At 38.4% G+C, this 15,884-nt stretch overlaps 1 long non-coding RNA gene across 1 annotated transcript; it reads left to right on the top strand.

Annotated features, from left to right (window-relative positions):
• Positions 1-554: 554 nt before the first annotated feature.
• Positions 555-14,174, top strand: LOC135579628 (uncharacterized). Its single transcript, XR_010473175.1, has 3 exons — positions 555-817; positions 3,274-3,346; positions 12,949-14,174. It is a non-coding gene; the product is annotated as an uncharacterized LOC135579628 (long non-coding RNA).
• The last annotated feature ends 1,710 nt before the right edge of the window (positions 14,175-15,884 follow it).

Genomic DNA, 15,884 nt, shown 5'->3' with positions numbered 1-15,884 from the left:
AGTTCAGAGATTTTCAAACTGTCACAATTCATAGAATTAATCTGCTTTTACATAAAACCCCTTAGCAGACACTAAGCTGACCATCCAACCACTGTTTCACTGTTTCTTAAAGCATAAAAGAGGAATAGGTAGGAATCCCAAATTCATTTTTTATCTTGCAATGAGAATTTGAAAGATAGTTATGTTTCATTTCACCTTATGGGAACAGTTACTATTTGAGAATCTGGGCTTCCTGTCTAAAATTCCACCAAATTATGGACACAGTTTGTACATGATAACAATACACAATAAGTAGCAAAACAGTGAGATTAGATGACAGTTACATTGAAGGCTGGAAACCTGATATAGATGTTCATGTCACTTTTTATCTAACTCAAATGGCACAGTTAATCTCTTACCCTGCAAATTGGTCCATCTGGCTGGAAGGCACTGTGCCCTTGCAGACCCCTTATGAAGTCAATGGGGTTCACATGCCAGGAGCAGCTTGGAGGACAGTGCTAATTCTAGAAATTAATAACTGAGTTCCACTACACAAGCATCTGTGCCAGGTTTCCCTTCAGCAGCCCAAACCAGCTCCATTATTGTTTTGTAATGAGATGATCTTTTTCCAGCTGTAACAATTTGCACAGATCTCAGAGTCGCACTTCCTGCACAGATCTGCAGAACACAACACTGAGAGCGTCTCCAAAATGCTTGCCACATGCATAAACCATATGGCACAATTCGATAATTGTGTTACACAGCAGGAGCCTTGTAAATTTTCAAAGACCAAGAACTAAGGGAGGGAATAACTTAAACATTGCAAACTCTTTAATAGGTAAGTGCTGTGCTTCCAGAAAACAAACAGTAATATTAATAGAAATTAATTTCAAAGTAATGTAACAGGGAAGATGAAGTAATTTTGGGCAATTAATTTCAAGATTACTATTTTTTCTAATTTAAATAAATGCAATATATAACATTTTATTTGCATCTCCATTTCCTAGCATAGTGCTTTATGTTTTCTTACTGAAGAAAATGAAAATCTATAGAAAATTTTTATATTCAAGTATACTATTAAGAACGAAAGTTATTTGTGTTACTGAAAATGCTTAACAGACCCAAGAGAATTTGGAATAACATTATTTGTTCATATTTGGAAAGAATATGTGGGCTGGGGTGCAGCTGCACTAATGCTAGTAGATGCATCTTGTGACCTGGGATTCTGAGTCTAGATCTGTGACACTTCACCTCAAATGACTCTTTTCCTTCATATTCACCAGTATGTTCCTGAGATATATATAATTCAGTCCCTTCTCACCTTTTTTTTCCCCTGTCTTTGGGGTACAGTAGAGTTACTATACTATCACTATAACTATAACTGGTTTTGTTTGTTTGTTTGTTTGCTTGTTTTGTTTTGTTTTGTTTTGTTGTTGTTTTGGTTTGTTTTTTTTTGTTGTTGTTTGTTTTTTGTTGTTGTTGTTTTCATAAAACACAAGTAGGCACATGATTTTTATTGCAAAGAAACTCTGTGGCTGTGATATCAGAAGAAAGGAACAGCTTCATCAACAAATGCTGACAGGAGATGCACAACTTTGCATATCATGGCAGCAAAGCTATGGTACTCAAAAAGCAATCAACTGGCATCTCTGTCCCATGCTAAGCACTAGAAAGAATAATGCAGAGCTTCTCCATGTGCTCCATATGTGACATAAACAGCACCACACAGTTTGCTATCAGTAATGATAAGGAAGTGGAGAGGAAAGGAGAAAAAACAATCAGCTTTTATAGCCTCTTTTTACACTCAAGTATTAACTCTTTATAAAATCACAGCATTTTCTGAGAGTGCTGTGGTATCGAGGTGTTAAAATGAAGACCTTATATGAAGGAGGAACTTACAAGTAATAGTGATTAGTTGATAAAATTATTGGTAATATTTAATACAGAGAAATGTAGTGCTGTGCACAAATTTGGAAAACAAAACAAAAAAATTCCCGATTTTAAAAATGTGTGTTATAATGGCTACTACTGTTAAGAAAATATGTATTTCAATCACACAAGATAATTATATACAAATCTTGTCTCTGCAGAAACTAGAAAAGCAAATCAAATGGTAAAGCTTTTATTAGGTGTCAGGTAATATCATTATGTCACTGAAGACATCTAGGATATACTTGAATGATCTTGGATTCCTATCAATATTTTTGCTTCTCATGTCTCCAAAAAGTATATGGTGACAGCCTGTGTACCAAAAAAGCACCCTTGTAGCTGCAATTACTGCAGCAGGTCCTGCCTAAAGTGGAATGGACACCTTATGGGAGGCTACAGGAACATGAAGTATAGCCTTAATCTGCTTTATTCATTTGTAGAAAATCTTTATGACTATAATAAGGGACAAAGGACTTTCCTCAGAGCTTTAATGGATATCTTAATCATTACGTTATATTGCCAACAAAACTGTCCAGGCCTCAAATGGAACATCACGAGTAAGAGAATCTATGAATGAAGAATCTCATCTGCTTTCAGATTCCAAGGCACAATTTTAACAACATATTATTTACAACAGCAGTTATGATTTCTGCTCATTAATATGCAAGCAGCAGTTGCTGTTTGAATCTAAAAGGTCTTTTAAGATGAGTGTTTTCTGGTACAATTTAAATTGACTAACCTCATGAAATGATCTTCATAACATTCTTTTTCGAGATTATCAGGACTGCTAGCACTGTCACACATTGCATAAAAGAAATTTGCTATTATTTAGGCGCAAGTTGCATTCTTCAGTCACCAAAATCTTACAGACAAGATATATGACAACATTAAAAAAAAAAATCAAATTAAGTAGTTCTAAATATTTTTCAGTATACTGCCTCTCAGTTGTTTGACAAAAAAAAAAAAAAAAAAAAAAAGTAAGGACTGGAAAACTGCAACTTCTCAGCATATTTACTATCACAGAAGTTTTTTTCAGATGTAGGAGATGGTATTCAATAGTAGTAATCTTGACTCCATGTAATTGCAATCAGTAGAAGTGGGTTTACTGCAATTTGCAATATACTGTCTTAAACGTTTTGAGAGAAACTTCTGCCTTATGACCTCCTGCTCTTTGCATTCCACAATTTTGTTCTGTTTCTTTTGCAAGCTGGTAATTGTATGTTTTAGTAGTTTCTACAGGATCTCATTCTAATCCTCTCTTGTCCTACTCAAGCACTCTTTTTGATTAAAAAGGTTTCAACGGATTTAAACTGTACTGCTGAAACTGTTTTAACTTCCTAAAAGATTGGACTTGTGTCTTCACAGTTGTTTCAACTGAAAGAATTTCGAAACATGAAGTAATTTCAATTCAGCATGGTAGAAGAAAAGGTAATTGAAGGTTAGTGAAACTTTGAAAGAAAATTATGTATAATATTTAGTAGAAACAGAAATAGTGGTTTACACACCAAATCTTAGGAAAAAAAAAATAAATCATATAATATACTGAGTCCCTGAAGACAATCAAGGAAGCTGCAGTGTAGAATCAATTAGTGACTTCTTCTTGAGTCAATATTGTCTGAGTGTGCTAGTAGAGATTTAGGAGAATTGTGCTGCTGAGGTAGCACAGAAAATAAGGATGAAATTAATTGATAATCTGAACAAAGTTAATTACAAAATGCAAACAACTTTAATCGAGGCAAGATTTCAGCCAAAAACTAAAGAAAGATTCAATATGTCTTCTGTAATTAAATTCATTGCACATTTTGGCACCTTTCTGACATTCCAAAGCCTCGTTTGCACAGTCAGATTCTGCCTACCTCTACCTAAAATTTCAGCAGTAACACTGGGACACATTCTAAAGCCAAGTGGCTGAGTGTTTTTTTCATATCCATTTCTGAGGGTTTTAGAACATTCTTGTGACACGTAAGTTACGTTCTGGCACACTTTTACCAGTCAAAAATGTGGTTTACATTGGATGGTAGAATACTAGCAAAGTTGCATGATATGACTTCTTTGAGATTTTGTCTTTTGTTTTCAAATTTGGAAAAATAAGGAATATTTCAAATAAAAGGATAAGAGTTATGAAACAGCAATTTCACTTTTTTTTTTTTTTTCCATTTCCCACTGCTTTTTCACCCTTGCTTTTTCCTGCTTATTGTTTTTTCCACCTTTTTTTAAAACTCTTTTCCTGACCTTCTTTCCTACACCTCAGTCCTTCTTCAAGACTTTCTCTATCTTTTGTTGTTTATCCTCTTTCAGTTTAAAACCATTACCCATGTCCTGTAAGTACAAGCCCTGCTAAAAAAAGTCTATCTTTCTTATAAGCCCCCACTATATACTGAAAGACAGCAAGAAGGTCTACCCAGAGCCTTCTCCGGGCTGAAAAACCCCAGCTCTCTCAGCCTTTCTTCACAGGAGAGGTGTTTCAGCCCTCTGATCGTTTCTGTGGCTCTCCGCTGGACTGCTCTAACAGGTTCATGTCTGTCTTGTGCTAGTGGCCCCAAATCCAGATGCACAACTCCAGGTGGAGTACTTCTTGCCCATTACAGCCTCAAGGTCCTTGTAAAGGCATTTTGAAGGCCTTATACCTTGACTGGCTTAAGGACAAGTCATGCTACTCTCTGAAAGTAATATGGAACTCTAAAATGCATGCCACTCCTGCAAGTATGTCCCTTTCCATACAGTGCCAAAGGGGATTAATTATTCATCCATAGTTCATGGGATTTTCAGTGCTGACTGAGTCACTGGCCCAAAAAGCCAGTTTGGAAGTGTTTTGCCTGGTATCATATACCATGAAATTTCAGAAGTGGCACTTCCCATACTGGTGGTCACTTTATGTTGCTAGTTACATTTACTTAGGGTCCATATGATTAGGGCCTGACTCTGAAAATATAAAGAAGTCTAAAAAGCCCCAAAATGTAGGTTTGCAGAAATCAAGAACAAGCAAAGTTACAAGGCCTTCCTTCCATGCCCAGTTTTCCACCTACAGTTCTTCCCCCAGCAACACTTTTACTTTCCTCAGTGTGTGTCTGTGGATACCAAGCAAAGACAGATATAATCAGCACACCATTTAATGAAATTATCAAAGGAAAATTAATGCTATCTGGCACTGCTTTCATTTTAAGACTGTTTATTTCAACATATTTTTTCAAAACTCATTAATTCTCTGGCAATATGTTCAAAGCAAACAGACCACCAGACTGCCCATATCAAGACATACAACTAAAAAGTCAATAAATACCTATTAATGATCCTTTGCATTAGGCATATAGAGCTGAACTTTTTTTCTGTTTTAATATGTTGTCATATGATGTTTCGATAGCTACTAGTAGATGGGGGGAAGTTGCTGTTCCCACTTTAAATGTTTCCATTATAAATCCTGTTTTGCAAGTAAATTAACTATAGCAGACCACTTTAATAAGCATCAGACTGAACCTATGGGCCATACTCATTTCAGTTACACAGCATGTAACTCATGTTCCCATTTGCTTTGAATAATAAAGCTACATAATCCAGCTATCCGTTAGAGTACACAAGCATGGTAGTCTCCCATCCAGATAATTATATGCAACTCAAATTACATTGCATTAACATATTGGCTAGCTGATCACAGAGAATGGGGTGTATTCAGCCAGAAAGGCTAGGAGCAGTCCAAATGTACAACTTTAACATATTCAAAGGCAAAGAGCCAAGGCTCTGAGGTTGGTATTTTAAAGTGAGTAACTTAGAGAGCTAAACAACAACTTTTCCCCTGAAGTACCTTTTTCACTTCCCTACTACTTTTAGGGGTAGATGTAAATGAAGTTTAAATAAATTACTTGTGACAAAATTCAGACATGTCAAAAGTTTACAGATATCACTGGTGGTAACAAAGTATAAGCCAGGAGATGGATGGGGGTTCTCAAAATAGTGCATCTTCACTAGGTCATGATTCTGAGGTGCAAACTTATTATTTCTTCAAGCATTTGTCACAAAAACCAAGGAACTTGTGCAATTTCCTCTCTGCATTAATATATCACTTCTGCATTACAAAAATCACTGATACAGATTAAGGTAATGACAATTACTGTGGCATCTTTATGCCTCCATTTAATTTCCACTAAGAGGGAAAAGAGAACTTGGGAAACTATCCTACAGGGCAATCTTTGGCACAAAGTTTAGATTAAATTTTGGTCTGCTGTTTTTCTTAACTACCAGTAAAGCCATATCCTGCAATGAAGAAATTGTACAGATGCTAACTCAGGCTTTCTTTTTCTTGGTGTGGACAGATCTCCGTTCCTATGCACTTATATCAATGTATGATTATATTGCTGTTATTATTACTATTACTGCTTCTTGGAAGGTCTAGTTTCTTGTTCTATGTAATCATGTTCAACTTATTTTTTTTTGTTTCTGCTCAGTATGATAACATTCTGTTAAACCATATCACAGAATCACAGAATCAACTGGGTTGGAAAAGACCTCAGAGATCATCAAGTCCAACCCTTGGTCCAACTCCAGTCCATTTACTAGATCATGGCACTGAGTGCCATGTCCAATCTCAGTTTAAAAATCTCCAGGGACGGTGAGTCCACTACCTCCCTGGGCAGGCCATTCCAATGCCTGACTACTCTCTCTGGAAAGAATTTCTTTCTAATATCCAGCCTAAATTTCCCCTGGCAGAGTTGAAGCCCATGCCCCCTTGTCCTATTGCTAACTGCCTGGGAGAAGAGACCAATCCCCACCTGGCCAGAACTTCCCTTCAGGTAGTTATAGAGAGTGATGAGGTCACCTTTAAGCCTCCTCTTCTCTAGACTAAATAACCCCAGCTCCCTCAGCCTCTCCCCATAGGTCTTGTGTTCAAGTCCCTTCACCAGTCTTGCTGTTCTTCTCTGGACCCACTCCAGCACTTCAATGTCTTTCCTGAACTGAGGGGCCCAGAACTGAACACAATACTCCAGGTGTGGCCTCACCAATGCAGAGTACAGGGGAAGGATCAATTCCCTTGTCCTGCTGACCACACTATTTTTGATACAGGACAGGATACCCTTGGCCTTCTTGGCCACCTGAGCACACTGTTTGCTCACGTTGAGCTTCCTGTCAATTAGTACCCCCAGGTCCCTTTCTGCCTGACTGCTCTCCAGCCACTCTGCGCCCAGCCTGTAGCGCTGCAGGGGGTTGTTGTGGCCAAAGTGCAGGACCCGGCACTTGGCCTTGTTGAACTTCATCCCATTGGAATCAGCCCATTTTTCCAGTCTATCCAGATCCCTCTGCAGAGCCCTCCTGCCTTCCAGCAGGTCGACACTCCCTCCCAACTTGGTGTCATCAGCAAATTTGCTGATGATGGTCTCAATCCCCTCATCTAAATCATCAATAAAGATGTTAAACAGGACTGGACCCAACACTGACCCCTGGGGAACACCACTAGTGACTGGCCGCCAGCTGGATGCAGCCCCATTCACCAGCTCTCTCTGGGCCCGGCCCTCCAGCCAGTTCTTAACCCAGCGTAGAGTACACTTGTCCAAGCCATATGATATGCTGTTTGTGATTAGAGAAACGTAGGCACTGAATGTGTAGCCAAAGTTAATTTTCCTTGGTTTCTGTTTTTTGTTTGGTTGGTTTTGGTTTGGTTTGGTTTGCCTGGTTTGCCCTTTTTTTTTTTTTTCTCCTACTTGACCTTCCAGGATTTACAAACCCCAAAACAAGGCACAAGCTGTACTGTTCCAAGGAAAGGTATGTATAAGAATTGTCTATCCCAAGAAACTGGTTCCAGTGACATTTTGAGTTTTCTTCTTGTATGGTTTGTAAACTTACAAAAACTTGAATAAACATAATGCTTGTCATTGTACTCCCAGAAATTCTTCTTAAAGTCACTTCACTTTGAGTTTCAAAAGTAAAATCAGGGACCCACAAAAATATTTTCCAATTCTTTTTATTTCAACATGAAAATATATTTATTTCAAAATTCTAATTAATTAAATTATTCACTGCAGCTAATCCGACAATATCACTTTTGCTACAACAGTTTTACTGAAGATGAACTTTGCTTACAAAATACTCTTATCTCTGTCTGCAATACACAAAAGCTGTTAGCAAAGGAGGTGTAGATTCTCATATTTAATTCCATCTTCTATATCTCAATAACTATAAAGAGAACAATTGATGAATTTTTAACAAAAATAAAAATTGATTTCAACATGTAGCTGATAATGAGAAAAATATAAGGTAAGAAGCAAAGAAAAGAACAAATACCTGGATGTGATACAAAAGCTTATTTTGGAGATTTTCTGTTACAAATATGTTCTGGATATTTCATAAACTCATTAGCAACATCTACAGAAACGTAAGTACGTAAGGTTTCCTGTTAGACATCCACAGTATTGATAAATGGGTATTGTCTGGCTGGAAATCTATGCATATCACCCTTCAAAAATTCTGTACAAAGTTTCTTTGATATGAAGACTGCAGTCATAAGAAAGCTATGAAAACGCATGTGTATGAAGAACAAAAGAATAAAAAAACAAAAACAAAAACCAAGATCAGATAGAGATGAGACGCATGAGAGGAATCAAGAAAACAGAGCTACATCATTACAAAATAGAATCATAGAATGTCCTGAGTTAGAAGGGACCCACAGGGATCGTCAAATCCAGCTCCTGTCCCTGAATAGGACAACTCCACAGTTCACACCATGTGTCTGAGGATGTTGTCCACCCTCTTCTTGAATACTGTCAATCTTGGGGCCGTGTCTGCCTCCCTGAGTGCTCTGCCTCCAGTGCTCCATCACATTCTGGATGAAGAACCTTTTCCCAATGTCCAACCTAAACCTGCCCTGGCACATCTTTCTGCCATTCCCTTGGTTTCTGTTGTTGGTCACCAGAAGACAGAGTTTACCCATGAGAAAAGTTTCATTTGCATTTGTGAAGACCTCAAATACCAACAAAGAAGATACAGGAAAATTAACTAGCAAGGAGTAAAGTGTGGAAGGATCCAGGTCCTTCTCTGAAGTTCTATGTGTATCTATGTAACTGCAGATATGAGGACATATATTTTAAGGAGCTTGAGGACAGGGACAAAAATATCTGAGATGAGTAGATCCTCAGTTGTCATAGATGTCACAATCAAGAAAAATGTCCTTGAAAAACATCACATGAAGAACTAAGTGACTATTGGAAGATATAGTTCAAATTTTCACTAACTTATTTAGTGTTCTTATTTTGCAATAATGTTACACGTGTGATTATCATACACTTAGCTGTATTGCTGTGCATGTATAGGGACTGTTGTTTTAACTTTGAACTTATGTGGAGGAGTAAAACTGATAGGTACTAACCTCTATAAGTGGCAGACCTCTATAAATGAGTGTTGCAAACTAGCAACCTAGATGGACACTTGCAGTGCAAGGCAAAAGAAATTAGGTGTTTCCCCCTACAGTGCAACATGGTAGGGGCTGATACAACTTAGTACCAGGTAATGTGAAGAATTTCTTGCGGTGCAAGGAAATTTAGTGCCTCTGTAGCAAGAGGCAAGACTGGTGAGACAACCATGGGGTGAGAACCTCTTGAGGGGCTGATTACAGACAGAGGGAAGAACTACTTTTATAGTAAGGATGCTGAATATTACAGAAAAGCCATGAATAACAGGTTGAAATGTAAGAGGTTGTATATTCCTGGACAGAATTCTTGGATTTACTTCATTCCCAAACTTGCAAGCACAAGATCTTAGATAAAGATGCCTTGTCCAATAAGGACTCAATGATAGTGAAATATTTTTCCTCTACCTAATATTTTTAAAAAATAAATTCCAGATTGGGTGATGGTGGTGGACAGAGGAAAGAATGGTACTCTTTAGCTAATGGTACATTCCATGTTTGTAAATTGCAGAAAACTCAGACAAAATATATTAAATTTTAGAAATCCATGTAATACATGACCTACAGCTTCCTTGCCAGGGGAGGAGGATGAGAGGCAGGCACTGATCTCTTGTCTCTGGCAACGAATGATAAGACCTGAGACAATGGCAGGAAGATGTGCCAGGAGAGGTTTAGGTTTGACATTAGGGAAAGATTCTTCACAAAGAGGGTGCTGGAGCACTGGAGCAGGCTCCCCAGGGAGGTAGTAATGGACCTGAGTCTGGCAGAATTCAAGAAGCAATTGGACAACATCCTCAGACACATGGTGTGAATTTTAGGGTTGGCCTGTTCATGGACAGGATTTGGACTCAATGATCCTTGTGGGTCCATTCCAACTCAGGGCATTCTATGATTCTATGGTAATAAACTCCATGCATACCTCTTTGCAACCTTGTCAGTAAAGAACAACTGATTGATGACATGTGTCAAAAAATATATAGTGGTTTAAAGGTTTAAAAACAAAATTCAGTACGGAATAAACAGAATTACCCTGACCTACAATGAGAAAAAAAAAATCTAGATATAATAGTAATAAAAACTGACAACTTGACTTCACATTTGACAAATGTCATCCTGTTTCTAACCATGTCTGAGCAAGCAGACTTCCCTGTATAGCATAGATGGACTTACTTCAGAGACTTTAGACTGTTTTAATCCTTATAAAAAAAAAAAAAAAAAATTACAGTATTGATAGTGGTAACGTTTCTGCACAGCTTCCCAACCAAAGGTTTGGCACTTTATATTTTGTGGCAAAGAAGTAAGGATACTACAAGATATAAGATAAAAGGAGCTGTCTAGAAGCGTGAGGTTCTATCAAACGATGTTTCACAAAGGCAGCAGTTTTGCTTCAGAGGCTTCAGGAGATGAGAATTATTTTGGATCAACCTGTAGGATTTCTAAAGATTGCATGTCTGATCTGTTTTGATTCAACCTTTTTGCTGTCTGTAAATCCAATATTAAATGTACTGCTCATATGAGAAGCTGAGGTAACCTGGGAGAACTCATTACTCTCTAGATATCTGGAATCTCTAAATCTTCCAATTTCAGTGATGAATTAGGTTGCAGAGGGACAAAAACATCCATTTATCAAAAATCACATTCATGTAGTAATCCCCAAACAGTTACAAGTCGATCTATATTCAGTAAAATACTACATTTTAAAGCAATGGTGGGACAGAGATCAAACACGACAAAAAATGCTTCTCTTTTTAAGGCTTAGTCTACTTGATTGTTTATACCCCAAAATTCTCTAGAGAATTTTGCATATTTCAAGCATATCTCTATGCAGTCGCATGAGTATGCTACAGATGTCTTGCTGGAGATAAAATAACACAAAGGCAAAATGATTTCACAGTATGTTTATGCTATTGACCAACAACACTAAACAACAAATTTAATCTATTATGGTAAACTTGGACCTCTTGAAATTAGGTACACTGATTTAGCTATTCTATTCAAATAAGACTACAAATGGGACAATCTAGAGAAAATGAAAGTAAGTCAGTCTTTCATAATATAGCTATTCAAACCCACAAAGACAATAATGCCTCCATCATCAGTGAGGATAAAATTTAGTTGTCTGGCTTCATTCAGGTTAGAATGGGATCAAAAAATTCTCATTTCTGAAAAAGGTTTGAAGGAACAGGAAGAGCCTGCCCAGTTTATGTCTGTATAAAACTGTCGAACAGGCACATTTACACAGAGGGAGGAAGATAAAAGGGAAGCAAGGAGCTCTGCATTTTGTTTTTCTTGGGCTGATTTTTTCTTTTCTCTGACAGATAGAGATAACCTACACCTTTTCTCTGTCAGATAGAGATACCCTACACCTAAAGTTTTCACGTTTTTAACTCATATTCTGAAATAATTTGTGCCTTTGAGTGCTGAATAAATATTGCTTTATTTTGAAATATTGTTTTAATGTCAGGAAAAAAAAAAAGCTAAATTTTACTCTCTTACATCAGAAGACATATGAGATATGAAGTAACTTTCATTCAGATGGAATTACCATTTAAAAATATCTATGGAATCATTCCAGATTAGCTAAAACTAGATTTAGAGTAATAGCAGCTGGTTTTACATTAATTTTCTTGCTTTGTTAGTAATCGGTATTAATCAGTGTTAATCCCCAAGTCCCTATCACAAACAGTGGCTTCATTTTATAGTTGAATCACCAAAAAAAAAAATACAACAAAAACAACCCAAACCAAAAATATAGTCCCAGAACCAGTTTTATTTTGCTTCTATTCTTCGAACTGGATCATAATGATTTGCCTTTCAGGCATTTCAGTGACCCTTGGACCATTCAGTCCTGGAGTTGCAGCCCCTTGCCTCCTTCATCCCACCTCACCTCCTCAGACCACCAGGACTGCTTGTCACATGGCCTCTTTTTCTGCTTGCCATGTCAGACATGTTAGCTACAACTGAGTTTTCCAAGGAAGGCAAAAGGTTCAACTTCAGGACCCAGAGGGACACTGAAAGAACAGGCAGAATACCAGAGAAAAAGAATAGATGTTAGTAGATTTAAATGTATAAAGATTTTAAAGGTATTGTTAATGAGCTTTTCTGCATCAATATGAATTATAAGTGTTAATATTAGAGTAAATTGGATAATAGTGTCCCTATTAGGCTGTAACAACATTCCTTGTAATAAAACAAACTCATGACTTCACATATGCAGTTGTTTTCTTTTGGCCATAACCATATTTTGAGTATTCAGAGCACAGTGTGGTCATCTGTTTTCTTGTATCAATTCTTCTGACACTAGTATTACAAATTCAATCTCACAAATTCATTTAGGGAAAAAACTCCACAATTTAATGTTTGGGTAAAAGTTAACTTTTCTTATTCTTTTAGTTTCTTTCTTTTTTATTATTAAATAAGTGGTTGAAGACCTGTCAGGGGGAGAGGCCAAGGTCCAGAGCAGGGCTGAGTGTGAAAGATTTGGCAATACAAAACAATCAGGCAGGGATTTGCGATAACTGTCAGAAAATACAACTGCTGACTAACCAAAGTTTGGGAATGCTGCCAGCGTATTCCAGTGACAAATGTGACCACCCTGGAAAGATCTGCTTATCCATCAGCTGCGAATAAAGTGTGTTTGTTCTCTTCAGGAAAATTCAACATTCCCAACAGTGCTGGTCTGTGCTGCTCTATCAAGATGTTCCCATCATAACTGACCTTTAAATGATAACAGTGTGTTGTGGGTTGACCCCAGCCAACATCTGAACACTCCCACGGTTGCTCACTCATTCCCATCTTCTGCAAGACAGGGAAAAACAGAAAGACAAGGAGACTTGTGGGTGAAGATAAAGTAAGTTTAATAAGTTGTCCTGGTTTTGGCTGGGTTAGAATTAGTTTTCTTCCTAGTAGCTGGTACAGTACTGTGGTTTGGGTTTATTGTGAGAATAATGTTGATAACACATGGATGTTTTAGTTGTTGCTGAGCAGTCAAGCACTTTTCAGCTTCTTACATCACACCAGGGGCACAAGAAGATGGGATGGGGGCCAGCAAGGACAGCTGACCCAAACTGGCTAAAGGGATATTCAATGTCATATTGTGAGAGTCAGTCCGAAGATGGAGCAGTATTTGCCTGAACATCGCCATCAAGAACTTAGAGAACTGAAGCTGAGACCGAAAGAACAGATGGACAATGACTTGGAGAGAGGCCCAAGGAGAAGCATTGTGGCACTGTTTCTCCGATATGGGGGGCTCCTGCTAACAATGGCTGTTGTGTGGACTTTGCCTGCTGCTTCAGCCAAACCAGCTCCCACCTCCTGAAAGCTATTGTTGTGAGGGTCTCTTTGACCCAGGAACAATAGCTGCCATCCAGAAGAATGTGTTCTTATCTGCAGCCTCAGTTACACATGTTCCTCACCTGCTCCCTCAAACAATGGCCAACGAAAAGGAGCATGCCCAGAGCTCACCAAGGGTCCTGAGGTCAGCCAATGGACCAGAGAAAGACCCCTGAATGCTGGACATGTAAGCATTGGCAAAAGAAAGCGTGAATCTTTCGAGCCTGCACAGTACGCGCCTGGGTTGCGAAGTCTAGGCGGAGACTGGCCTAAAACAATGGGAGCAAGGGGGGGTGAAGAAGCATAAAAGATGAGACCAGAATGGACACCATTGAAGATCTTCCCACCAGAGGATCCCGAACCACGACGGAGGACCAGCCAGACTCCATGGGACACAGAGAGCAGAGGGAAGTTTCTGGAACTGGACTGGTGATAAACGCAACCTCATTTCTCATCTTTTCCTTTACTTTTCCCCGTTTCTTTCCCCTTTTTCTTACTCTCTCTCTCTATCGTGTCCCGCTTTATGAGCAAATTAATAAAGTAACACTGCTTGATTGAATTATAACCCCTTGGCATTTTGGTCGCCTTAATTTTGCGCTCTGAGGTCAAGGTAAAAGAAACATCACGAGTCCATCGCTGAACGGACCGTGACACATATAACGTCCAGTATAGCCAGTATATAAGCTGGAGGAAGAAGAAGGAAGGGGAGAATGTTTGAAGTGATGGTGATCACCTTCCCAAGTAACTCTTATGCATGATGGAGCCCTGATCTCCTGGAGATGGCTGAACACCTGCCTGCCCATGGGAAATAATGGATTAATTCCTTGTTTTGTTTTGCTTGCATGCATGGCTTTTGCTTTAGTTTTTAAACTTTGTCTCAGCCCAAGAGTTTTTGCACTTTTACCCCTCTGATTTTCTCCCCCATGCCCCTGGGTGGCTGCCTAGTGTTTAGTTGACAGCTGGTTATAAACCACATATAAGTGAATCAAAAGCTGTGCGTGCAGGCAAAGCAAAAAGAGGAATTCATTCACTGCTCCCCATCAGCTGGCAAGGCCCACCCACTTGCTGGCCACAGCACACATTACAAACACCATAAACAAGGGTATCCTTCCCTTCCTTTTCCTTTCTCTAGCTGTGCACAGTGTCAAATGATGTGGGATATCCCTTTGGTCACTTTGGGTTAGCAATCCCGTCTGTATCCATTCCAAATCTCTTGTTCATCCTCAGCTGACTGGCTGTGGGGACAGAGTGGGAAAAAGATAAAGCCTTGATGTTACACAAACACTGCTCAGCAACAGCCAAAATGTTAGTGACTTAGCAAGATTCTTTTAGCTGCAAATACAAAACATAGCACCATACAGGATGCTATGAAGAAAGTTAACTTCATCCAGCCAGATTCAGTACATAATGGATGGTGCATTGCTTATGTCTGCCCATGACACTCCCAAATCTCCAAGAGCCTGAGAGCAAATGCATTTCCTGATTCAGATCACTGAAATTCACTCCAAGTAATCTCCTGGTACCATGTAAGTTCATGATAGTATCAAATTTTAACTTCAACATTTTCACTGCTTTTCTGTAAAAAGACAAATGTTTAAGTTACTTGGACACACTGTAAGAATTGTGACTGGGAAATCTACTTGGAAAAGCTTGTATGCTCTTCAATTCTCAAAAATGAGGATACTAGCTTTATAGTGATCATGAATCTCGTAATGCCATTTCTCCAGAAGCTGGGAAGTGTCTTGCAAGCTGAGCTTATTATCTTTTATATAAGTTTTATTTGGTGTTTAGTTTTATTGCAACTTCACCAATGGACTGTATAACATTTAGGTATGCTGCAGGCCGGTGTTCTGTTCTTTACAACATCTAAGAAACTGATTTTATATCCCTGAAACATTCAACAGATAAGAACTTAGATAATGTGCACATCAAGAAATATGGACGGATTTTAGGAATGGCCTTCAAGCAAATCCAAGTCTGTCTGAAAGTTTCATAGTGCAATTACATTTATTCAGCTACAAACAGCTTAACAGAACTAGACTTTTTGTTGCTATTTTGTGGGAGTTTGTGTGTTGGTTTTTTATTGTTGTTGTTTTAGTTATGTTTTCTCACACAACGATTTTCACTGAAGTGGAAAGTACGGGTGAGATGGACAGACTACGTATGCCTTCAAGCTGTGTAAACTAGTATAACACCAAACTTTGGAAATAGTGTGTGTTTATCTGAAAAATTCACTATGTCTTATCCCTAGACA

The sequence above is a fragment of the Columba livia genome, chromosome 1 (genome assembly GCF_036013475.1).
Source record: "Columba livia isolate bColLiv1 breed racing homer chromosome 1, bColLiv1.pat.W.v2, whole genome shotgun sequence".
Lineage (NCBI taxonomy): Eukaryota > Metazoa > Chordata > Aves > Columbiformes > Columbidae > Columba > Columba livia.
The sequence above is the reverse complement of the archived record's forward strand: the minus strand, read 5'-3'. Positions and strand labels throughout refer to the sequence as shown.